Below are 27,828 nucleotides of genomic sequence, written 5' to 3'. Positions count from 1 at the left end.
GCAAATCCCACAGCAATTCTCTAATAAGCTGTTGCACTATTTACTATATCCATGACGACCATAAGCTCTAAAATATTCTGACATGACCCTGGGTTTTCTGAAGTACTTTCTTATATTATTGGTCCCATAAACCTTAATATTATTCTGGAAACCCCAATATATTGACACTTGAGCCTCATCTGCCAAAACTTAGTTTTGTACTTAGAAATGGTGCCAAAATTCTTCATTAAATTATCTGTCCTGATTTTGGCTTAGTAATATGAACAAAACTGTGTCTTTACTATTATTAGCATTCCATCAACAGCCTTCCTCCACCCCCACTGTCACCACAAGAGAAGCCCAACCTTCAGAAAAATCAGTGCCACCAATGTAAGCATAAAAGAGCAGGGTTGACAGATTCGTGCCTACCCAAAGAGATTTCAGGATGAGCTACGTAAAATAACATTATAAGAGTTCGATAATTTTATGCCAAAAGTGAAACGCGTTGCTGTGTTGTTGATTGTCCCTTGTAGGGAGATATTTATTTCGTTTATGTCATTGTGAAAGTTTTTTCCATTACTCCTGTGCCCAGGTTGTCTGTGTCTCTGTCAGTCTTGTAGAAGGAGTGGCAAATAGCCTGAAGGCTGAGATGAAGGGCATTTAGCAACATCTTTGGCTCTTCTATCTCCCCGGGAAAGGTGACCCTCTCCTTTGATCCTGTCAGAGAGGGATGCTGTGAAGATCTTTGAGCTGAGGCATGCAAATAAGTGCTGAAGAGATGGCCCTGCGGTTCGCAGAGAAGCAAGGTAGGAGAAGCCATCTGGCAGTTGGTGGGGCAACTACTGGCTGGTATTTTGAGAAGCCTGCCATAACGTATAAGAGGGCTCTTATTTTATTCCTGAGCATAGTTTGAGACTGAGTATCATAGCCCTCAAAATGAGGACTCTGGCTCGTCATCACACTAGCTTTGATATCTGGTGTTGGGGATCTGACACTGGCCTCCAAGCGGCCCAGTACTTTCTGAACAGGATGAAAACCTTCATAACGTGAAATCTGCAGATAGCACCACTCTCCAATCTGTCCTACAAAAATGTGAAAATCATTCACAGTCTTTAAGCGTACAGTAGATGTTTTCACTCCATCCTTAGGTTAAACAGAGACAGATCACAGTTTGTGTGAACATATACAAAGACCACATAAATTACAGACAGAAAACTTACCCAGTTTATAAATAGGAGTTATAAATAAATTTAATAGTCTATCATCAGAAGGAATTTCAACTTGCAATACGAGGAAATCCTCCACTAGAAAATATGATGCAAATTTTTATTAAAATTATCTATTCTATTATACTTTAGTTCTTGCAAACATGTTTTTCTTTTATGTTATCATGAATAGTTAAAGAGATTAACTCACTTCCTCACTTTTCATTAAATTCTCCTTGACTCTTTGGGCAAAATTTTAAAAGCATCTAGGGTGTCAGTTATTCTCCCCAACACTCTGAAATTTTTATAACCTGGCTGTTGACTTAATCATGTTAGCTATTTTTCACACATTTTGTTATTTCTCCCATCTAAAAACAAAACTCTTTCTTGACCCCATTTTCTTCTTTGGGTCTCATTTATCTGCCTCTTTTAATAGCAACAATCCTTGGGAGTTATATATTCTCTCACTTTGCAATTTCTACTCCCCTCTCTCTTCAATCCAGTCCAATGAGCCTTTTAGATCCATGACTCCACAAAACCATTTTTCTCCAGCTTGCCCATGACCGTGCCATTCTATATCCTATAGTTAATTTGCAGTCTCCATCTTACTTGATCTGTCGGTAACATTTGACATAGGTGAGCATGTCGTCCACCTTAACAAAACGCTTTCCCCACTCAGCTTCCAAGAGCCCACCCTTTCCTGGTTTTCTTTTTACCTCATTGGCTCCTCCTCCTCAGCCTCTTCTGCTGGGTCCTCTCCCAGGTCTTCTATCATTGGATTGTCTCAAGTGTGGGTTCTTGAATTTTGTTTTGCTATCTATATTTTCTCCTGTGAAGATCTTACTCAGGCTCATAACCTTAAAACAATCTATACTGATCACTCCCAAATTTGTATCTTCAACTTGGTTCTCTCCTGAGACTCCAAATGTATGTGTATATATATACATATAAAACTACATTTCTTAACTCTCTGCTAATGAACATCTCAAGTTCAACATGTCCAAAATTGAGCTCCGCTGTTTTATTCTCCCCCTGTTAAAACAAACAAACAAAAAATCAATTTACCTACAGTCTTCCTCATCTCAGTTGATAACAAGTCCATCTTTCTAGTTGTTTGGGTCCAAAATCAGTCTTCCTTGACTCTTCTAATTCTCACACTTTTAGTCCATTGGCAAAACGACTGACTCTGTCTTCAAAATATATCCAAAATCTGACTGATTTTTACCAACTCCCCTGGTGATACCCTGGCCTAAAAACACCATGATCCCTTAACTGGATTATTTTAAGATTCTCCCACTTCCACCCCCTCTTACCTTCCTGTGGTCTATTCTCATCACCAACAGCCGGAGTGACCCTGTTAATATCAATAGGTCATGTCAATTCACTGCCCACAGCCTTCAGATAGTTTTGCAACTCAGGGTAAAAGGCCAACGTGATCTGATCCTATGTTACTTGTTTCATGTTATTCCCTCTATCCTCCACTCATTCTCTCAGTCCTAATCATGCTGGAGTCATTCTTTAATCCTGTGGGCACGTTCCTCAGGGCCTTGGCTTTGACTTACCTGCTACCTGTTATAATCTTATTCAATATATTCACATCCATAAGATGCATCACCTAGATGTTGATACTCACATCTCAGCTTCTCAGAGATGCCATCCTTGACCACGTAAATTAAAACTACACCCCCCAACTCCTGACAATTTCTTTCCCCCATTCCCTACAGCATTTATCATGATAGTAGGCAACATAAAATATTATATATGTAAATTGTCTTGTTTATTGTCTGCCCTCCTTCCTCCCCACTTCTCCCTCAACACACACATATACAGATAATTTTATGAGGGCAGAGGACTGCATCTGTTTTGTGAATGACTGTATCCAAGAGTCTTGTTTAGCGTCTGACCATGGTTGGTGCTCAATAGATATTTGTCGAATGTGGTATTATCATTTTTCCGAAGCATTACTACATACACCACTTACTAGTATTTTTATCATGAAAGATTATTATAAATACAAATCAAAACAAAGCAAAAACAATTGACAGGAAGGCAGGAAGTACAATCAACTTCTAGATTTCTACTTCTGATTTGATAGAGTAAGACTGATTAACATACTCTGTCTTATCTATATATCTATTTATTTACCTATTTATCTATCTATTTGCATGTAAGTAATTTTACTTATAGTTATATCAGTTTATATACAATCATTTCTTATTCAGGTAATGAAATAAATTGTCGCTTAGGTGTTTATAATACTCTTATAAGAAAATTTTGTTTCATTAGACTATATTTAAAATTTTCATCTTTATAAACATTTAAAAAAATTTTATGATCTGTCTGGGATAGAGATAGGCAGTTGATTCTTGTGTTCAATTTAATTGCATTTCATTGTCTTATTACAACATAAATTACATGATATTATAATGTATCTAAATATCTGAGAATTAAATATTCATTAGTTTCTAAAAATCAGTATAAACCTATATTTGAACATTTAAAACTTGAAAGTACACCCCAAAGTAATACCAAATATGACTATGAATCTAATAGAACAATAGAGGAAAGATTAGCAGATAAAAATAAAGTATATATCATATTTGTAAAATTGGGTATTCAAAGCATTTTATTATGAACACTCCTAGAGTCAAGTTTTAAGATGCTCATTATTGCTGAAGGCATTGATCAAACTACATAATTAATAAAGAATGATAATTTAACAAAATTCTGTAAAATCTGTTAATCTTTTCTAATAGTTCAATATGTCTGATAATTTTTATTTTATTTAACTAATGAACTAAAGACATTTTTTGGTATAATTTTATTTTCCATTTTTTTCCCTACCTGTCTTTTACTTTTTTAATCACTAATCTCTATTTGGTTATCACAGAGGTATAGAAACAATTCACAGTTCATTAAAATAAATACAAATTTTTCCTAGTGGCCTTCTGATGGTTGCTTATTTCCACCCTTCATTATTTCACAAGAATCTCACAAGAGTGACAGTTAAAGGAAGAAGTAAATTAAGTCACAATCTCATGAAGCCTTCCCTCTCTCTCAATACCAAACAACACAGTGCATGTGCTTTCTCATGGCAGTAGGTTACAATTTGTAATAAATGGGTAATTGTGCCTAATTTATTTTCCTGGAGCATTTTAGCCCCTCTAACTTTTTTGCAGTACAAAAAATATTTTCAGGAGGTAAATAAACATTAAGTAGCTTCAAGAAGATTCTGAAATTGTCTTCGTATTGAAAAAAATAAAGCATTTGATTCTTCTAAATCATTTATTTTTAATTTTAGATAAACTCGTAACCTAATAAGTAGATATACATTTTTAACATAAACAGTAGTATAGAAATATCCATTAAAATATAATTATATAAGGTATAAACCAAAAAATATTTTGAAAAGATATGAATCCTATAGGAGAGCTGAGATCATTTTGGTTTTGGATCACTTGTTTTTTTATATCTAATTCAACTTGATCTGCATTCATTGACAATTTATTTGTGCACGGCATTGTGCTAAGAACTGAAGAGATAAAGATGATATGGTCTCTGCCCTCCACAAGAACTTAAAATACTTTTCTTTAATCCAGTAAGTTTGCCTCTTCAATGATGAAATTAATCCCACCAAGACAATTACTACAAAAAATTTACTTACGACAAGCCACTGTGAATGTTTGAAACTGGCTATCCACTAGGATAAATTATGGATGTCGCTTGAGTGAGAATCTGTATTCTATGCCCATAAATTTTAAATTTAAGTTGTTAGGTATATTTAACCTAAGTTGTATGGAACATCTTGATGTTCCTGAAAAATCAAGGGGAAATTTTGGGGGAAATATTTTGTCCAAAATAAGATACGTGAAAAACACTCATCTGAGAGTTTTCAATGATCAGACAAATTTAGCTGAAACGGATTTCCAAAATTTCTTCTGTTAGAGATGGAGGAAATGGGACACCCAGTAGGAAGCAATTATACAGTTTGGTAAAATCGTTTATGTGTTGAGAATTATTTTTCGAACACTCACTATGTATAAATGGTAAAGTAGTTTGATAAAGTTGTTTATTAATGATCTTACTCTACTTTATAAAATCAGAAAATATGAAATCAGAAATAAGGAAACCATACAGAAAGTGACTTTGCTATGTAATGGTAGAAGTTTAAAATTACTTAATAAAACGAAACAGTAATAGCTAAAGAACACAATATATAAAGAACACACACACCAAAAAACTCTGGGAAAGCCCATATTCACCCAAATGTGACAATGGGTTTGAGTCTGCAACTTGCTTGTCATTCAGCTAATGATAACCCCTCCTTGGGTACCCGGTTCAAGACCAGATTGCTACTTAGATACCCAAGTTTAAAACTTTCTTCTTTTGTTCTTTAGTCTTTAATAAGTCCTAAACAGCATTCTTAGCTTCTCTGCAGCCAATATACACACCCCCCAAGTATATATACTATTAAACACGCCAACTTAAAAGTCAATGATCAGAGTTAAAATCCTGAAGTTGTATGAAGAAAATCAACCTCTCTTGACATTACTTTCCCATGTGTAAAATAAGTATGTTGGACAAAGTCTATCTAAAATGGTATTTTAACCCTGGGCTGGTTTGCATATGGCTGTGGGTTTCACCATGTATGCAGCGAGATCTGCTGTTTTACACAGCTCCTCTGGTGACACTCATGGGGAAACTGACAACCAGTATTTAACTTATATATGACTTTTGAAATGGATAAAAACCTAAGCACAAATGTAAGTTAACAAATTTTGGTTATCTAGTAAAGGAATAATTTTTTCCAGCATACTATAAGCATATTATGTAAGTTTACTATAAGTAACTGTGGTTACTCATAATACAGTAGTTACCAATACACACACACACACACATATATTTCCTCTAAGAATTTATGTAAATAGTGGGTAATTAATATAATAAAATATGTAAATATGATTATTATATATAGTATAGTTTCTATACATAAATATATACTTATAAAATTACTATACTATTCTATAAAAATAAGCACTAACAAAATGCTCAATATATGATATTCTTAAAAATCAACAGCTCTGGAGAAACTAATTATTTTTCAGAAAATGTCTTCTTTTTTGCTTTAGACTAGTTTGATTTTATGGGTGCTGCCAGTTTTCAGCAGTGATTCTATGAGTGGATAAAAATAGCCAACCCTTCTGATACAGAAATATGCTCTATGGTTTTTCGTGTGGAAATTTGCTTAATAAGAATTTAATGAGGATCAGCCACATGCCAGATTCTACATCATGTGTAATGACATACAGATAAATAACCAACAGCCCTGCACTTGAGCCAGTCATTGCCTGGCCTTACTGATCGTGTTGTCTCACAATAAAAATCTCCAAGTGCTTATAAACTTGAAATCCATACTTGTTTACTGTACTCTGATGGTAATTCAAATTTTAACAGTCTATGAAATTCCATCATTGTTCCCATAGTTAGCCTTGTCTCATTTATGTCCAAATAATTTTCAGCTAATTGAAATCATATTGATAACTCAAGCAATTTTGATGAATACATAGGGACTCTACCTGACGATGGGGATGAATCCAGCTATGAGGAAAAAAAGTCCTTTTGTGTGGTGTTTGTGGCAATTTTGTGGTGTAAATACTCCTACCCTGGTCAATTTCAAGCTACTAACAGTTTAGTGACCAGCTTGTAAAATTATTGAATATTTAATGATCATCTCCCACAAGTTGGTATTGGCCAGCTCCAGCAGACCACTAGATAAAACATAAATTAGGGGCCGACCTGGTGGCCCAGCGGTTAAGTGTGCCGTTCCGCTTCAGCAGCCCGGGGTTCGCTGGTTCGGATCGCAGGTGCGGACATGGCACCGCTTGTCAAGCCATGCTGTGGTAGGCGTCCCACATAGAAAGTAGAGGAAGATGGGCACGGATGTTAGCTCAGGGCCGGTCTTCCTCAGAAAAAAGACGGGGATTGGCAGCAGATGATAGCTCACAGCTAATCTTCCTCAAAAAAAAAAAAAAAAAAAACAGAACATAAATTAGATATAGTATTCTCACCCTAGTAGGGAGAAACAGGAAGACATCTTACAGGATCATTGCTTTAGTAACAGTTGTGTGGCAACCCAAGAGGAAGGAATGATAAGTGACCAGGGAAGCCTTAAGAGAGGAGACAATATTTGAACGGTATCTTGAAGGATGAGTAGGAGTTCCCCAGTTTTGACAAAGGTTCCCTGGATTGAGGTGGAGTAGAGACACAAGAGATGGAATATCTTGACAATAGAGGCAATGTATGTTAAAGAAAAGGAAGTGTATAAAGCAAGATACATTTATATTTTGGAATAATATGATGTGAACATAGAGGGGGTGGGGTCATGTGACAAGGGGTACATATGGCAGGAGTTGGGAGGGTATTGAGGGAGCCTGATTATGAAGACATTTGTACGTCATATTGAGGAGTTAGGTAACATCTGGTATCTGCCTCAATTTGAATAGTGGAGTGACATGTCTTGCTTTCTGTTTTAGGAAGAACACTCTAGAATCAATATAGAGGATGTATTGAGGTGAGGAGAAAATAGTAGTGGCAAGACCACCTAGAAGTTTACTGCAGTATTCTAAGAGAAAAACAATGAAAGCTTGAATGGAAATGTTAACTTTGAGGTGCTTGAGAAGATTATTTATGTATTTGAGTTATAATTGACATATAACACTGTGTAAGTTTAAGTTTTACAATGTGGTGATGTGATACATGTGTATATTGTGAAATATTTACCACAGTAAGGGTAGTTAGCACATCCTTTGCCTCATGTAATTACCATTTTCTGGTTTGTGGTGTTATGTTGACAACATTGAGCTCTACTCTCATAGCAACTTTCAAGTACACAATATAGTATTGTTAACTATGGTCACCATGCTGTACATTCTATCCCCAGGACATATTTATCTTATAACTAGAAGTTTAAATCTTTTGACCACCTTTATCCAGTTCCCCCATCCCCCAAACCCCCACCTCTGGCAACCACTAATCTGTTCTGTTTCTATGGATTCGTTTTTGGTCTTTCTTTTTTAGATTTCGCATATAAGTGAAATCATACAGTATTTGTCTTTCTCTATCTGACTTACTTCAGATAATTACTTAGCATAATGCTCTCAAGGTCCATCCATGTTGTCACAAATGGCAGGATTTCCTTCTTTTTTCTGGCTGAATAATATTCCATATACATATACATAAACACACATATATACCCCACGTCTTCTTTACCTATGCATCTGTCAATGGACACAGGTTGTTTCTATGTCTTTGCTATTCTGAATAATATTGCAACAAACAAGGGGGTGCAGATATATCTTCTACATAGTGATTTCGTTTTCTTGGGCTATATCTCAAGAAATGGAATTGCTAGATCATTCAGTAGTTCTATTTTTAATTTTTTGAGCAAGCTCCATACTGTTTTCCATAGTGGCTGCAGCAATTTGCATTCCCATCAACAGTGCACAGGGGTTCCCTTTCTTGTGTTTTTGATCATTGCCATACTAACAGGTGTGAAGTGAGATCACATTGAGGTTTTGATTTGCATTTCCCTGATGATTAATGATATTGAGCATTTTTTGATATACTTGTTGGCCGTTTATATGTCTTCTTTGGAGAAATGTCTATTCAAGTCTTCTGCCCATATTTTAATCAGATTGTCTTTTTGCTATTGGGTTATATGAGTTTCTTATATATTTTGGATATTAACCTCATAAGGTCCTTTATTAGTTAAAAAATACATAATTAAAAAAAACCAGTAGGGAAATGTTTTACTGATCACAATAATGAAGAACAGGGGTATATTTTCCCCCATGTGCTCTCCTTTTTCATTCTGAGACTATTGTTGACAGAAAAGTCAATTTTCTTCTTCTTCTTTGTGTAATTAAGATAGTAAATTGTGTGGAATATTCCTTTTTTGTTGTATTTCTATATAATCTTGCCTCAGTCAACTAAAAGTGTATTCGATTGTAGGTGTAGGTACAAACCAAATATAGGTAGCGGACGTGAACAAAACAGCATGTCTGACTCCAGTGGACATTTCTGACTAGTCCAGTGTTCACCAAATTAGATATTTTATGGAAATTCAATAATCTCACCAAACACGTTTAAATAAAATCTTAATCTTTAAGAGTCTTGTTTTACATAAAGAACAACTGTTCTTCAAAAGCTGATTTGGTGTGCAAGGACTCTGTATACTTTTCTTATAACACATTTGTCTTTTCATCCACATCTTTTCCCCCCACTTGCCTTTGAACTAACATTTGTGTATTTCTAATGCATTGGCAATTCTTTATTCTCTATTTGAAATCCAGAGTGTCCCAGGGCAATGATAATGTCAGCACACATATAAGGTTTCAAACTTGTGCATCTGGTGCACTCTATCATGGCTCAGAGGACTGCGCGGTGGCTATAGTGGAAGTTCTATGTAGAGGTTTTAAACTTCAGCCATTTGCTATTGTATTTCCTGTGGCATTCTGCCAAACACTAATGCAGCCACTGTTTCTTATGACATATTAGCAAGGATATTAGTGGGGAAAAGAATCTGAACACCATTGCTATATTGGCCTGTTCGTAAAGCTGTTTTTCTGCTAAGGATAAAAGCGTTTATTTTGCAATACAGAGAGAAGGTAAACAGACTTTTATTTGAGAAACAAATTTTAAGCCCAAGGGAAAATTACTTCCAGGGCATGTCTATATTACAGCAATTAAACTAATTGAGAAGTATATTATGATGCAGTCACAAACTGGCAACCTTCAGGACGAATCTGTTCCCTACTGTTTTTTTGGGGCACACTTAGTGTTTTAAAAATAATTTTGTATTACTGTTAGGTAGGTATAGCACTGTTAGGCCCCACTCCCTTCCAACTTAAGGATTCCCAACTCTGAATCTCCCCTCACATTTTCTGACTGAGTCTTGCAAATCTTTGAATTAGTTACCTTGGGAGTATAAAAATGCAGAGACTCAGGAATCCGACAATGCTGGATTCAAAGCTGGACTCTTCTAATTACTGTGTAACTTCTCAGAGACTCATGTCTTCAATTGTCATATGAGAGTAATATTGCTCAATTTATTTAGGTTTTTAGAAAACTTAATAAAATCACCAAACAGTGATAAATGTTTGTCACTTAGTGGGTTCTCAAATGGTACCTTACTTAGCAAGTGTAATTATTTAGCATAATTTTTTAAACCAATTTTTATATATTTATTCACATATTTGTTAAAATGTTACATTTAGGAGTAAAATCATTACATCGATGTAAGTAACTATACAGGCTGACTCCAAGTGCAGAATCAAATTGCCAAAAATGAGAACATACGCAGCTCTTCAGCACCTGCGCGCTCACATGCTCTTGTCCACACCCACCCACTCCACTCCTCGACAATCAGAGATGCTAGGTTCAGACTTAACCCAGGAACTCTTCCGCGGCGGCTTCCATCAGGTTCTGGGGATGAGAAGAGAGAAATGAGCAGTGAAAAGAACCTGTAAGAATTTGAGAAGGATAAGTATTAAATCTTCTTTGAATGTTTGGTAGAATTCACTGGGGAAGCCTCTTGGTCCTGGACTTTTGTTTTTTGAGGCATTTTTGATTCATGGATGGACCTTGAGGATATTATGCTAAGTGAAATGAGCCAGGTGGAGAAAGCCAAATACTGTATTATTTCACTCATATGTGGAAGATAAAAACAACAAACACATAGATATAGAGAATAGATTAGTGGTTAAGACAGGGGAGGGGGGAGGGGGACGATGAAATGGGTAAAGGGGCACATGTGTATGGTGACAGATGGCAAGTAGACTGTTGGTGGTGAACATGATGTAGCCTACACAGAAGTCAAAATATAATGATGTACACCTGAAATTTACATTGTTATAAATAAATATGACTTCAATTAAAAAAAAAGAAAGAAAAGAAGCTGGACTGCTTGATGCGTCTCTTTGCTCTGCCAACGACTCAGACAAGGCAAGACATGAAACACTGGGGCAGTTATTTCCTTGGCACAAAACTTAACAGGCAACAAAAAGGTCAAGGGGCTTTTATAATTATCAATGAATTCTATACTGAACTAAAAGAATCCAGTTAGAATTCCTTGATATTTTCAAACAACTCACTTCTTATTTTGTTTTCTCAACCACAAATTCTCTACCCTTTCTCTTTTTGTAGCCCTTATTCTATTCTTTTTGAAGTTATATGAGTTATCTTAAAGCACAGAGAATCATCTCTGAGGAGAATAATCTTTTGTGAGTGCTGCAATGCTGTGGTCTGAATATTTACGTCCCTCCAAAATTCATATGTTGAAATCCTAATGCCCAAGGTGATGGCATTAGGAGGTGGGACCGACCGTGGGAGGTGATTAGGTCATGAGGGTGGAGCCCTCTTGAATGAGATTGGTGCCTTTACAGAATGGTTACAGAGAGCTAGCTCACCCCTTCTGCCATGTGAGGACACAATGAGAAGTCTGTGACCCTCAAGAGAGTTCTCACTTGACCATGCCAGCACCCTGATCTCAGACTTCCAGCCTCTAGAATGTGAGAAATAAATTTCTGTTGTCTATAAGCTACCCAGTCTGAGGTATTTTGTTATAGCAGAATGGACTAAGACATCCTGTCCTCCAGGCTTTGTAGTGGACTATCTCTAAGCTCTGTATGCAACATTTCAAAGACGCAGTGTGACACTGCATACGTGATTTCATGGGGTAATATGATCTCCAATTTTTTCAAAGTACAATGAGGAAGAGAAAACAAAGTTAGCAAGTGATAAACATTTACCAACATTAATTTTCAAATAAGAAAATCTGTCAAAAGAAACTGTTAGAAAGTAGAAATGCCAAGGACAGTTTAAAAACTGATTGTCATTTCCTGTGTATTTTGAAGAGTTCTATAAACTTGGAAAATATTCTTTGTTCCTCGCAGGTGGAAATTCCTTCTACTGTCCCTGGGTTGACAACTTTGTCTTTTTCTTCCCCCTAAACCTGTTCACTCTGCACTCTTTTTCCCTAGGGCATTTCTGCCTTTCTAAACTTATTTCTCTCCCTTTTCCCCTTGGGTTATTTTCTTGTCCTGTCTTATTTCTCCTCGTGCCTCAGGGAATCCTTTCAACACGACTCATAATGGCCAGGGAGTCCAAGAACAATACTGTCTTTTGTTTTTCATGAACTCCATCCTCCATCTGAAGAGTTTTAAAATATGTTGAACTTCAGGTTTATGAGCATTGCTGAAGGGGGCAGGTGAGAAGGAAGATTTGACCGGGAGAGTTCAGAAGTACACAGGAGGGCAGACAGGGAGAGGCCCAGGCTGTAGGTCATGGCTTCTTACCTCCCAGTGTACATGAAACATCCATGATCTCTCGCTTTTTCAGTTCTGACCCCTTACCTGGGGCTTGATTCAACTGTCCCACACTCTCCCCAATCTTTCTTTGTTCATCATCACTGTTAACATTGTCTTTAGGTGACAAAGACTTTACCACCAGATTTTACCAAAGGAAAGAGTTCTATTTCTTTTAAGTAATGTTGTAAAAGCAAAGAAAATCTGTTTGTGACTCCCTTCCACTTGCTCTTTTATATCTCTCATCTTTCTTCATCACGCTCCTTCCAAGCTGGCTGCCTCCTTGGGATATGAGTTTTTCCTTTCTCCCAGCCCCACAGCATTTTGTGTTTCTCTAATGACATATATACAGAACAAGATACAGTACTTGCCTTGTACTTATCAGACCGTCAAAGATTGGTTGAATTTAATCATATTTTCTTTTTCCATGTTAGATATAAATTATTTGAGGACAGGGACTGAATCTTCTCATCTGTCTGTAACTTTCAACACCGAGCACACTGCCCCGAGCCCAGGATGTGCCCTATACATTTTAATTGAATTGAACAGGACTATAGTTTGTGCTTTGATGGGAGATGAGGATAGCGGAAAGACCAAATGCATCGTGTCAATCCTTCCACTAAAATTCCCATTCCCTTAAACAATTCTCATTAAAGCATTAAGGCAGGTATAGTGGTAAAAATCCATTTTGGGAAGTCTGAAGAGAGGGATTAAATCTCAATACTCAATTGGGGTTTAGATCTCCCTGTTTGAAACTGTGAAATGAGGTAAGACCTTATTTACAGAAACGCTGTGCAGAATGAAAGCGTTTCGTGTACTAACATATATCCCAATCCAAGGAGGATTTGTATTTTAGAAGGGGAATCTGAGACACGCCAAAGCATTCACAATAGAGGAGTAAATCAAAGGGTAAGATTTTGTTCCAGAAACCCAGCTGGATCCCTGTCTTCTTCCACATTTAAGCACTTAATTTCCCTCTAAATTACTTTTTTCCTATGTAACTAGAGCTTTTAATTGCAAAAATCAAAGTATGCAGTACATGATTTGCTGGGATATTTTCTATATTTTCTACTAAGTGGGTCTAAACCTGGTTTAATTGAAAAGGATCCAAGAGTTATTCTCCATGAAATTTGCCAGAGAGAAGGCAAAGGAGCCAGGAAAGAAAAATCAAATTATAGAAAGTTAGGCAAATCCCCATATCGCTGCCTACCTTTCTTAATTTTTACACAACCCCAAGTGTTGACTAACGTTATTATATCATAGGAGAAGAAAATTATCCAAGTAGTTTTTATTACCCTTCAGTGAAGTCTTGACATTCTAAAACATTTAGATTGAGATTTATTCTTGACAGTACTCATTTACCAAATTTATAGGAATGCAATGTGACCATTTTTATTACCACAACTTTGTGTTTAAATTCTTGCTAGTTACTTACCATGTGCTTTGACTGCCTGAGAATGATACTTTAAATTCTCTTAAGGATTTGAAGAAAACATTAAAGATATTCCTTACTAGAATGAACATGCACCCCAAATTATGCATTTGCAAGTTCTCAGTATTTTACTGCTGTTTTGATATTCTTGTATATGTGCAATGAGAGATAGAAGCAGGTAAATTACACTAGCTCTTTGCTTTTGTAAATAACTCATTAAAAATTATTTGAGAAAATTAAGATAGACTTGCACATTTAAAGGGTCCTTCACGAGATTGAGACGTTAAAGTAAATTGACCCAGAAAGTTCTTTCTATGGACACAGTTGGGATTCTAATGCAGACACTGAAAAGACTGTTAAACTAAGTGCAATCTATACTATATTTTGGCCATGGGTAATTCACGGGACAGTTGACTGTTGGTAATTTACACCAAAAGCCCTTTGATGTATAAGTAATCTCATTTTCTTTTCATTCGAAGTTTAGGTTCCACGGGAAGCATATTCACTATTTGAGACCGTTCATGTGAATTATTGCCGCAGTGTTTCAGGGCATAATTATTCTTGGGGAAAGTTTGTTGAGTGTTCTTTAATTTTTGTTTTCCAAGAATGCCTCTGCATACAGTCTAAAATTTTAATATCTCTGTATTTTTCTAGAATAAATGATGACTGCATGGAAGCCACCAATTCACATATCCTGGTCATCTAAAAAGCTCTTGAAATTGTGTCTGGTCACAAAGCCTTTCCCATTTAACTGTAGATGAGGAGTAATTCCTTTTCCTCTTACCCAGTTTGTTCTGAATTGCTCACGAGTCTTCATTTCTACCTTCAAAAAAATACTTCCCAGATTGCTTGTATGTTTCTGGGCTACCAGTTTGGAGCTCTTTGGTCTGAGGATTTAAATGTCTCTTTTATGTTTGAGACAATGTTTCCTTAAATTATAAATCTTTACAGAACAAACCTTAAATCTAACATATTTAACTAGACCTGTTCAGAGCTTCCTGGTGAGAATTTATATATCTGAATGTTAAATGGAAATTTGAGGTCATTCACTATTTCTGAAAGGTTGGTGGGTTGATATCCAGTCCCCAACCTTTTAGATATTTCTTTTAACTACCTTAGTAAACACACTTCCCTTTTGAGTTGGGTTTCTTCAATTAATGAGATAACGGAGCAGTGTTTACAGGACATTAGCTACTCCTCAGTGATAGCAAGCACACTGCGCAAGCACCATCTGTAATTGGTTTTCTGATACCGCCATAGCAAACACACATAAGAGTGAGGTTCATGGAAGGGATAAATGGATTTAGTTACCTTCACACGCTGCCTTCAAAGAGTGGTTTAATTATGTTTCCTGACAACAGCTTTACTTCCCCCAACCCATTAGAGCCTCCTGATTTATGACACAGTAGCTGTAGCATTCTCCGTAAAGACAGGATTTTCTCCTGTCGGAAAGTGTGGCTCCCTGGTGATCCCGCTCCAGGAGAGTAAATGAGACTGTAGTAGTTCTGGATTATTACCAAAGACAGAGTCAAGGAAATAACTTTTATTTTTTCTATTAACCATGCATACCAATGAAGATTTTCAATTAATAAGTTAATTTGTATGATTTATGGGTTGATATATAGAAAAAAATGAGTCATGAGACATCAAAAGAGATGCTTCTTGGTAATATCACTTTTCTATAACATCTAAACCACTTTACAAGCTATATGATTTGTTATAATTAGGTACGCATGTTACTTATGTGGATCAAAATAATATTTTTAGGGCCCCAGGGCGATTTGTTTTTACTAATAATGCACACTTTTTCTCTTACTCAATGTCGAGAATTTGCTTCCTTGGTCTTCCAAAGGCAATTTCGTTTGCAATGGAATCTCTTGCTATTTTCTGACTAGATTGTGTGTCAGAACATCCTCATAAGGGGTTTGCTACTAATACATAATCAAATAAACACATACTGCAGGCCCTTACCCTTTAAAAACTTCAATGGTTTTTACATTTGTTTTATATTTATATCTTGTAGTTATTAGTACAACTTGTGGGTAAATAGCAGTAAGATTACTTGTGAGATATCTAGCTGAGTAAAGCACGGAATCTGTTCCCAAGGAGCTCATGGTCTCAAAGGGGAAACCAACAAGAAAGCAGATCATTGCAGTATAGTGCGGCAAGTATTATAATCACTGTATGAATATTTATTATGACATCCCCGAGGCAGATGTCAGCGTCTCTTTGAATAATATTTAGGCCCACCCTTTCTATGTATGCTGTCATTTTATTGTGAACTCCTAAAGTTTAGTCACTGGTCACAAATATCACTGGAAAAGGAGTTTTTATGGATGATTCAGGAGCCACAACAAAGAACAAGGTTCCTAAAAGGACTTAACACTTCTGTGCTCAGAAAAGCACTATACTCAAGTAAGAGTCATTACCCAGAAGCCATCGAGACCAACCAGACTCCTCTTCTGAATGGAGTTTGTCTAGAAAGTGAACATTAGTTTTTGGCCTCTATAGGGGAGGAAGGCACCCAGACAACCCTTCATATGTGCCTCCCTTATACACATTTCCCTTTCAAGTTGTAAGAATGGCCTTGAGCCATGTAAGTAAAGCCTAAGTAAATTATATTTTTAACTTATAAATTTTTAATCTAATTATGTTACTCTCTATTACAAATTGTAGTGCAGAGTACTTAATCTGAAATATTTCCCTAGTGTGTATTGCAGCAACCGAGAAGATACCCCCAGACTTAACTTAGATGACTCAACATTTTTTTTTTTTTGGTTGAGGTGCCTTTTATGTCTTTTTAAACGTATAAGCGTCATCTCCCACATGCTTTTGTCCTTGTTTATTTGTTGAAGAAACGGAGTGGTTTGTTCTGTCACATTTCCCACACTTTGGATTTGGCATCCTTTTGGTGTCACTTAAAATGTTTCTTTGGCCATTTCCCGTAAACACACAGGTTGGAAGCTCAAGGAGACTCAGTTTAATATTTTTGGCAAGAATAATTCAGAGGTGGAGCTGTGGGCTTCCTATGGGCTCCCGTCAGCAGGCCCCTGGTACCTATTGTCCTGTTCTTATCATGTTACGATTGATCAACGGGCTCAGACATTGTCAGTCTCATCCACTTATTATAAAGTTTCCCTAGATGACTCAACATTTTGAAGTTTCTATCATATAGTTCTGTTCTTTGCAAAAGATAAACTATGTACACCTATAGCAATATTATTCCCAATAGACAAGAAGTAGAAGTAACTCAAATGTCCATCAGTAGAGGAATGGATAAACAAAATGTGGTATATATATATAGATATAGATATACATAATGGAATAGTATTCAGCTTTAAAAAAAGGAAGGAAATCCTGACACATGCTACAACATGGATTAACTTTGAGGACATTATGCTAAGTCAAATAAGATAGTCGTGAAAAGACAAATACTATATGATTTCACTGGCATGCGCTGTCTAAAGTAGTCAAATTCATAGAAACACAAAATTGGTGACTTACTACGAGCTGCAGGGAGTAGGAAAACAGGAATTGTCTAAGGAATATAGTTTCAGATTTGCAAGATGAAAAAGTTCTGGAGATCTGTTTCACAACCATGTGAATACACTGAACACTACTGACTATGTACACTTAAAAATGGTTAAGATGACAAATTTTATGTATTCTTCTCACCACAATAAAAAAAGAGATAGTAAATCTACCATTTTTACATTTTGAAACATCATTATAATATCAGAAACCTTGACTAGTGAAACTCACATGTATGTAGATTGACTTTATGAGGATTCTACCAGCAAACAAGCAGTGCGTGGTAAGTTTAAAAGATGGTGCACAAAAAAAGCAATGCAAACAGACCTAAATCATGTAATATTGACCTGGAAAATGACTTTACATGAACTTTCAAGATTTCCTTTCTGTCTTTTGTTTGATGATAACAAATTTGAAGTCTCTTTACAAACAAAATACAAATTCACCAAGGAATATAACAAATCTGTTCTTTGGTAAATTAGATCTCATAATTAAATTTGAAGGAAAAGAAAGGAGGCAGGGAAGGAAGGAAAGATGAGACTAAAGCCTCAAGGCAAATCTTAGCTCTTAAAGAAACCGCGTGGCGTTCTTGTTACTCCTCCAGAGACTGTCGTTTGAAGCACCCACACTGCAAATGACACAGAACTTAACAATATTAAGAGACAAACTTTCTGAGATCTAAGGTGTAGTTCTAGAAGCCCAGGTGCTTCATTCTCTACAAAAGAGAATCAGACTTCATTCGTTCTGCATTTTTCCCCAGAGATTTGTTTGGCTCAGGAGAGCTATACTGTATGCTTAAAATGATGGGTATTGACATTGGCTTGCAGACAGGTGAGAAGTTTTGGGATGGAATAGGGAAGGACTGGTGTGCTTCACACACTGTAGGCGTTATATTTGCCATCATATTTGCGTGAGATGTGTTTGCTGTAAAATGCAAATCATCAGTACGAAATCCAGGAAAAATGTTTCAAGCCAATCTTGAACACATGTTTATGGTACCTGATGAAAATATTTAAGTTTGAGAATGGGAGGAGTATTAGGAGATCTATTCCAAGAATAGTGTCTGTGAATATCAAATTTAGGCACTTTTAGTTCTACCAGAGGCCAATCTATTCACAGATGCTGCTTAGAAACTCTGAAACTATTATCCTTTACGGAGTCCTTCCACTGAGAAAGAGATCAAGAAAAATGGCTAAGGAAAAAGATGGCTGATAAGAGATAGAATGGAATGTTGGCACCACAGAAAGCCAATCTTTAATTTGAAGGCTATGAATGTGCACATTTTTATTTGGGGAAATTGAGATTATGGAGACAGTAAATGCTTCTCTTGAGTTTGTGATCTGTGAAAGCATCTCCTTGGCTTTCTGTACAGTTTTTTTCTTTTTGTCTGGTAGAGTAAATAGTTTCTTTACATTTTTCTCTGTTTAAAACGAAGAATGATTGTTCTTTTTTTCTCCTGATAAAAGAAACCTGGCAAATGATTGTTTGGTTGCATTCTTTTTGTTTTGAAGTAAAGACTTGTCATGACTAGAAGACAGAACAAAGCAGTTACTTCACATGCTCATATGGAAGCCTTAAACATTTGTTTTCTGTTGCCAAAAAGACTCATAGAACCACAAAGCTAACCATGACTTTTTGTAGTCATGGCTCAAATAATGGAAGGAGTATGAACATACCTGAGGCAAAGGTTTTTTAATCTGATCTTTGCAGGTACAGTCTTGTAGTGAACTCTACCCGAATTTATGATGTTTTTTACTTGATTGCATTGCGTCTGGAGGTATAATTTATTTTTCAAATAGCACTCAGCAAATATATGTTAAAAATTTGTTTCTAAATATTTGTTGAAAATTGAAATCATGGGGAAGGATGATTTGCTTTTGAAATTACCTACCATACAGGACATTTTCTAGTATGCTTTCCTGGAATTATGGAAATGGAAGAAGTAATTTATTTAAGTCGTGGGTGGTGTGTGTGTGGCGTTATTGGTGCACTAGCTAACTCATCTCCTATGTCCCTTCAGTGGTCTCGAAACACTTCCTAATCCATCTGGGATCGTGAACCTGCATGTAGAAAAGTCTTCTGCCTTCTCTCTTCCTGTGATACAGCAAACTAAAGTAGTTTCTTGGACTCAAAGAAAATGAGCCCAATAGTATTCATCGTCGCATAATGAACAGCAATGTTAAGACCTTGCTGTCAGAATTTAATCATACTGTGCTGGCCTTCATTATCCTCCTTAACAAAATGGAGAAGATAATACCTCTTAATTCTGCCTCTTAAACTCTTTTGTTCATTTACAAGCTTGTTTAATTAATAGTTATTGAGAACCTACTATTGTTTTAGAATATACAGTGATGAATAAAAGTCGCAGAAGACAAAGGCTTCTAATGTACTAAATATATGCTTTTAAAAAGGTACTTTTCAATGTAAAGAACACTATAATGAAGTTACGTTTTTAGTAACATAGGTTTACAGTGGGGACTATGTCAGATGGAGGAAGCAATATTTGAGTTGAAACTTAAAGGATTGAGAAAGGAGAGGTGAGCAAGGGTACGTTCTCACAAGCTTAATAAATACAAACAAGAAAAATAATAAGTTTAGACTAGATAAAGCTGTCTAAACAACCTTAACCAAGTGATCAAAGTTAATATAACCAATAATGGCACAAATAAACCTCTTTGACCTCCTGATATGAAGTGCTGAGAAGAACAGAGTATTACTTATGTGGTATTTTTTGCTAAAAACCCATAACAGGAATCCAATCATGAGGAAATAGAAGAAAAACCTAAGCTGACAGATATTCTACAAAATAACTAGCCAGTACTCTTTAAAAAATGTCAACGTTATGGAAGACAAAGGAATACTAAGGAACTGTTCCAGATTAAAGGAGGTTAAAGAAACACAACAACTGAATGCATTTGCTGTATAGGATGTTACTGACACAATTGGCAAAATTTGAACAAGGTCTGTAGCGTATGCAGAAGTATGCCAATGTTAATTTCCTGATTTTGACAATTATACTGTGGTTAGAAAAAAGAATGTCTTTGCTTTGAATAAAGACTGATGTATTCAGGAGAAAACAGGTAAAAATGTGTGTGTGTGTGTCTATGAAGAAAGAAGTAGAAGAACAGATGAACAGAATAATGTTAATATTTGAGGAATGTGGGTGAGTGGTATATGGTAATTCTTTTTACAGTTCTTGTAACTTTTACATGAGTTTGAAATTATGTCAAAATGAAAATTAAAGAGAAAGAAGACAAGAGGATGAGAGAAAGAGTTGACTCTGGGGTACAGTGATGGTAGAATTCAAGGCACTAGAAACCGTATGACTCAAGTCGTGGGTACATGCCCAAGCTTGGCATGACCAAAGGGCATTTTTCCCCACATTTTACATGCAACATATTACTGTAAAATTAGAATACCAACTTTCCTACATAAGAATAAAACACAAAAAATTGGAATAAGCTCTGTGGATTGTATCAATGTCAATTTCTTGGTTTTGAAGTTGTGCTATAAGTATGTCATGTGTCACCATTGGGGGTGACTGGGTGGAGAGTAAGGACGTGGGGCCTCCTGTACATCTCTTTGCAACTTCTTATGACTCTATGATTATTTCAAGATACAGTTTTTTAAATTACTTTTATTAACCCTTCTCCAAAAAAGGAATAAATTTCATATGTTTTTTCAGTCTCATATTGATGTGAATAACTCCATATGCTGAGATTTTGCCTCTAAACAAAACTAAGAATTTTCAAATTTATGTTGGTAAATGATTTTAGCAGGTGCTTTTTTTTTCTTTTTTTTGAGGAATATTAACCCTGAGCTAACATCTGCTGCCAATCCTCCTCTTTTTGCTGTGGAAGACTGGCCCTGAGCTAACACCCATGCCCATCTTCCTCTACCTTATAAGTGGGACGCCTACCACAGCATAGCTTGACAAACAGTGTGTAGGTTTGCGCCCAGGATCCAAACCAGCAAACCCCAGGCTGCCAAAGTGGAATGTGCGAACTTAACCACTGTGCCACCGGCTGGGCCCCAGCAGTTTTTAAACTTAGTAGAAATTTCCACGAACCATTTCTCTAATATTTCTTTTTAAGGTGACAAAGATTCTCTCCTTGACCAAACTCTAGCCAGTGTTCTCTAAACCCTCTTCTTGACTAAGCCTCAACGTTGGCCTAGACTTGAGACAAAACGCTAACAGTTTCTAACAGCTCAAGGCCACATCCCTAGGATGACCCTGAGCCCCTCTTGAGGTGTCTGCCTGAGAAAACTCAAGGCTGCCAAAAGAATCTACTGTTTGTTCCAGCCAACATCTGAAGACAGGGCCTCTGCATCCCAGCCTCTGTGGGAGGGTGGGGGGCTGACTTCCGTAAGTGCCAGTTAGCAAACCCGGAAGGGTTTCACAGGAACCAATTCCACTTCCCCCTTTTTGTCATTTTCACTTCCCTGACTCTGTCAAGCCCCTGATCACCCACCTCCTTTTCCCCTCATTTTCCCTTTAAAGTGTCGGTCACTTCTGTACAACTGAAGTTGAGTTCATTTCACTCTAAACTCTTTTCTCTGTTACGATGGCTATTACTGATTAAATCCATCCTCACCACTTTAACATTGTGTCCAGCCTTGTTTATCTTTGCAAAGGTTAAATTTTATTTTTATTTACTCTCTGACTAGGTCGTCCAAATTTGCCATAAATATCAGAGGATTCAATGTTTAAGAAGACCTCAAGCAGGGGCCAGCCAGGCGGCACAGTGGTTAAGTACTCATGTTCTGCTTCTCAGCGGCCCTGAGTTTGTCACTGTGGATCCCAGTGCAGACATGGCGCCGCTTGGCATGCCATGCTGTGGTAGGCGTCCCACATATAAAGTGGAGGAAAATGGGCATGGATGTTAGCTCAGGGCCAGGCTTCCTCAGCAAAAAAAATAGGAGGACTGGCGGTAGTTAGCTCAGGGCTAATCTACCTCAAAAAAAAAAAAAAGAAGACCTCAAGCAAACTATAATAATAGTTACTATTATTCGCCATCTATTGTGTGCCAAACATTTTGCATTCATTTATTCTCATTCATTCCTGATGATAGCCGTGTGAAAAGAAAACAAACAAGCAACAACTTTTGAATGTGAACTCAGCATGTCTGTGTCCCAGGCTCTTGTTCAATCTGCTATGCTTGTCAGGTTGTGTGATACAAACCATTGCTAATTTCCTAAGGGAGTGCAATGCTAAGTAAATGGAGAAAAATTCTAACAGGATCGTATTAAAGATTCTGACTTGATTTTTCACATCTGACTGCTGACAGCTTTTAAGCCCAACTTCTGCCTCCTCCCCTTGTGTCCCACATCTGGGTAAGCTGAGAAGAAAGTCTGGGTGCTCTCTCCTTCGGCACCAACATGAAGTATATACTACACGAGGGAACTCTCACCCCGGGGCACCCTCAAACCATAAACACTCCAGGCCAGGCTCCTTTCCTACTCTCTCAAGCCATTTTTGGGCCTACTTGGGAATTTCTTCACACCTTTCCCAGAATGTCTCATTACGTGAGAAATAAACCTTCCATACCCTCTTGGGGTGTGTATGGTGTCATCAGTCTTGACATCCAAACTAAATTTTGTGTGGAAGTTCATCTTACTCCTTCAGAGTGGCCCCAACAATGATGAACCATCTAAATGTTTAAATTTAAATAAATAGATTTTAAAAGAGTATTTTCAACTCAATATTAAAACCAAAGAATACAACTTGTCTATAAAATGGAGCTTACAGGGGCCGGTGGTGTAGCAGTTAAGTTCGTGGGTTCCACTTCGGCGGCCCGGGGTTCACAGGGTCAGATCCTGGGTGTGGACCTATACACTGCTTGTCAAACCATGCTGTGGCAGGCATCCCACATATAAGTAGAGGAAGATGGGCACAGATGTTAGCTCAGAGCCAGTCTTCCTCAGCAAAAAAACGAGGAGGACTGGTGGCAGATGTTAGCTCAGGGCTAATCTTCCTCAAAAATAAATAAATAAAATGAAGCCTACAATTAGTAAATATTTAGTTAATATAAATGTACCAAGATTCACTGTGTATGTTGATGCTAACAGTGTCTAATAACTGGGCAAATTTCAATTTCATCTCAAAAATGCAAAGATTTCTGGCTCGTAAAAGCAGCTTGGAATGTGCTTCATGTGAAAATAACACATTTACAAAAACATATTTGCTGTGTGTTTTCTCCTGGAGGGAATATATATTTCTTTAGGGAGCTTAGCAATGGTTATGAAAACAATATAAAATCTGTCAGAATTCCATTACAGCCCTATTTTATACCTTCATTCCTAATAAATATGTTGCACTCATTACTGACTTTTGACTTTGGGTCTATTATAATGAAAACTTAAAGCATGAAATGCCGGTTACAATTTTTAGTTAAAAAAAATTACTTTAGTGTTTCTTTGGCTAACATCTCTCCTAATAAAAAGAAATAGTCAAGAAGTTCATATTTTTTTTAAAAAAGTTAAAAATACATACTTGGAAAAACTAAATTCTCTCAAATTCCATTAAGCAAAGACAAATAAACTTTTATACATTCCTTGCTTTGGCATTCCCATAAATGCATATTTAGTTTTTTAAAGAAACATGATCAGATAGAATGAGAAAGTTAGTAGAAAGTAAAATATTATACAGAAATTTAGCTGCCCATTTCAGTATTAACAGAAGTCCTGTAATAAAGCTCCCATGTCACATTCAAGTATTAATCCCAATAAAAAGAAATACTGGTTTTCAGAAGCAATATCATAGACATCTGCTGTCATTTTGCCCCACATTATGGGAGACGGTTTCTACTGGCTATTCTTCATATGTGTATATTTTCTTCATACACATGCACATGAAGCCACGAATATGGCTACTTCTCTGTTCAAGCACAGAGTAGAAAAACCTCTGCTGAGAATGCCTGACTTAACACAAGTATTTAAATTATTATCCTCTAGTTGTATTTTTGAAGGACTCATGCATAGTGGCTGCATCAAATAAACAACAGATTCAATTTCTCCCCTTGAGAACTTATGCTATAAATTAGACCATACTCGAATGTATATGCTTTGAGTTGGATAAATCAGCATGAAACAGCCATAAAACGTGTAAATACTGTTTCTGAGGGTGGCAAGTTTTAATGCTTTACTTCATTCATCGCTGGACAACATTGCCATCCAACAGGCCACTGTTATTTGCATGCAGCTGCAAAGCATATCAAATACAAAGGAGATAGGAATAATAGAAGTCAACAGACAGCCATGAATAATTTCCATTTACTCATTCAAAACTTTATTGAGTAATTATTGCTGATTTCTTAGACATTTGAGAGCAAATGATGTTCAAAGTGCCCTACCTCAGGGAACTAACAGTCTAGAAGAAGAGATAGAAATGTAAATGCATCCTGCAATGTGGTGTGACAAGTTCAGTAATACAACTGTGTACCAGATGCAGTAGAAGTTGTTAGCTTTGCTCTAATGGCTTAAGGAATCTGAAGAAAATGTTTATGATTGGGTCCCAGAAAGGAAGTCAGGGAGGAGGTGAGAAGAAGCGGGTGGGACACCATTAAGAGTAAATGGTAAGTCCAAAGCACAAAGACACGGAAGAGCATAATAGATTCATGAGAACACACACTGGTGAGTAAGAGCCCTGAGCTGAGATTGCCAAGGCCAGTGGAGGCCTTCTAGAAGAGACTGGTCTGGGACTCCCTGGGGAAATGTATCAATCAGAGTCTGGTGCAGGAACCAGAAACAGCTCCAGGTATTTTAAGCAGAAAGGCATTTAACACAGTAAGGTAGGTGTTTGTAAGATCTGTAAAAGGTCCAAGGAGTAGGTCTGGGTTTAGTCTCTTGGAATTACACTCAAAACAACACAGAACAGAGTAGTACAGCTTCTATCTCTGAGGCCACCACACTGGAGCTTTGCAGGAAATAAGAAGCTGAAACTGGCTCCCCTGCTACCACTGCCTCTTTGTCTCCAGGAGCCCACAGAATGGACACCAACTGGCTACTGGAGGAACTTCATAGATCCATGACCTTGCTTGCCATCAGCACCGTACAAAGCCTTCAGGAAGTTGAAGTGAGTTGTGCTCACTCCTGCCTTCCAAATTTCTCATGAGTGCATCAATCCCAAATCCCAGCATCAAAGGAGTCTGTAAAGTGTAGCTTTTAGTTTCCCAACCTTCCCAAATAGAGAAAAGGTGTAAGGGAGGTTGAGTGAACCACACAGTGTCCAGTTGAAATGCTATTAAGAATTTCATATTTGTATATTTGAAATCTTATTGCTTCTTGTTCAGTTAATATAGAAATATGGACATCCCAGCAAGGGCACAAATCAGAATAGAAAAGTTGTACGTGTATATTTCAGACTCAAAGGATTATTTGCAATATGGGAGGGAATTGGTTGCTGGGACAATGAAGAAAAGAGATATTGCTATCTTATCTTTAACTGGGAAAGCTTAAGAAGCGAGATTCCGAGAGCTCTCTGAAGGAGGAACAGGAAGTTTCTTAGCAAACAGAGAAAGTAATTCACTTCAGCCCTGAAGAAATATGTGAAGGAAGGAAAAGAGTTAAAATTCAGAATAGAAAATTAAGGGAGTCTTTAAAAGAGACTTGCCTGGCTGAGTGTGACATTGTTACTAGAAAAGCAAAAGCGGGAGGTAATTGGGCACTCCACTCCACGGTGGGTGAATTCCGAAGAATGCAGGAGCCAGTGTTCTTGTTCATGAAGGTTAGATTATTCAAAGCAGTCCATGAGGCTATCTCCCCACACAGGATATCTCCCAGGTCCGTGGGAACTGGGTTATGGAAACAGTGTCAATACCATTTATTGAAAGAATGCGTCAGCTGGAAGGGAATGGTCTACCTAGAAAAGCAGAAGTGAGTTTGTGAATGCAAGTGTTCACCGTGAAAACAGAAGCGAATCCAGAGGCTGCACCAGAGAAGTGTTCTCCCAGTGCAGAAGGAAGGTTGTAGTCAACTTTCCCAATACCTTGGTAACCTTCATTCACATCATTTATCTTTCCTTGCTCTGACTTGAAAGCCACTAAGCAGTCTTTGATTAAAAAATTGGCCTTCCAGTATCTTAATATCAGGAAGCATATGCTCTGGGTAGGAGTGAGAAGAGGACATCCCTTATTATAAACATACACATTTATATTTTGCTTTATACATCCCTTTACAGGACGCCGGTGCCAAAGGAGCTGTTGACCGTGTCATTCAATGTTCAAGTGTCCAGAAAAAGAAGGCTGAGATTCAGATACTGGAGAGTGATGAGTGAATCCTGAGAGGCTGATGTCCTAAACCAAAGGCCACTCAGCATCTTCCACAACCATGAAGGAATCCAAGGAACATTTTGAGCTATTGTGGTACCATTCACATCATTGTTAGATAAATTATCCCACCGTATGCTCTGTCTAAGTAGGATTTACCCCTGCCTTTGATAGGAAAGAAAGTCTGGCCACTGTCTATTGAAATAGAAAGTGAAATTAGGTGAAGGAATCTCAACTCTCAGTGTTAGTGTCCTTGTGCAAACCCCAAAATATGTCCACGTGTGAAGGCAGCTATTTAATCCTAAACACTCCTTGCTGATTTTATTTCGTTTTTGTCTTATGAGTCATGTCTCCATATCCCTCCATTGGAATGGGATATGATAGCTGGATCTCCGTAAGGACATGCTAGATGAATTTCATCTGCATTAGATAATGCTGCCTGAAAATAAGCATCACGATCTTTGAGTAACTGCACTTGCTTTATGGAGACAATGCCAAATTATTCTATTGCTTCGTGGATGTTTCCTTCTATCTATCTCTTGTTCAAAATTTGCTGGCATTGCCCTGTATCATGGTACCTCAACAACGCCATTCATTCTCCACTCATTTATTCAAAAATAATGTTTGCTGAATTTCTGCTATAGGCAAGGCACTGTGGGGTACAGAAGTTGGCATGAAAACCACGCCTTTATGAGTAGGCGAGAGAAAAAAGGATGGAATAAAATAGCTCTTAGATGAGGAGGATAATGAATAATAACTGTTGCAATGAAAATACAGAAGGAATTGTGATTTCTGCTTAGGAAAATTGAGAAACAAACAAAATTGAGAGAAAAAGGAAAGAAAGCTTGTATATCTTTTAAGCCAAGAAAGATGAGCAACATTTAGGCCCAGGTATGAGTCTTAGCAGAGAGTCAAGAAGAGCATGAGTCTTTTGTGGGAACACTGGGTTAATTATTTGGCGAGTGAGCAGGATGCAGGAAAAGTAATCATGAGGCCTTTTGGAATGTTTGCAAGTGGGTGTGTTTGTTGCTGTTAGATGTCCAGAGTCTATG

General features: G+C 37.1%; 1 long non-coding RNA gene across 1 annotated transcript; it reads left to right on the top strand.

The window, feature by feature from the left end:
- Positions 1 to 404: 404 nt before the first annotated feature.
- LOC139080051 (uncharacterized) lies at positions 405 to 27,586 on the top strand. The gene is made up of 3 exons (XR_011534179.1): positions 405 to 785; positions 25,487 to 25,584; positions 26,689 to 27,586. It is a non-coding gene; the product is annotated as an uncharacterized lncRNA (long non-coding RNA).
- The last annotated feature ends 242 nt before the right edge of the window (positions 27,587 to 27,828 follow it).

The sequence above is a fragment of the Equus przewalskii genome, chromosome 28 (assembly GCF_037783145.1).
Source record: "Equus przewalskii isolate Varuska chromosome 28, EquPr2, whole genome shotgun sequence".
In the NCBI taxonomy this organism is placed as follows: domain Eukaryota; kingdom Metazoa; phylum Chordata; class Mammalia; order Perissodactyla; family Equidae; genus Equus; species Equus przewalskii.
Note: the sequence above shows the minus strand (reverse complement) of the source record. Positions and strands in the feature narration are given on the sequence as shown.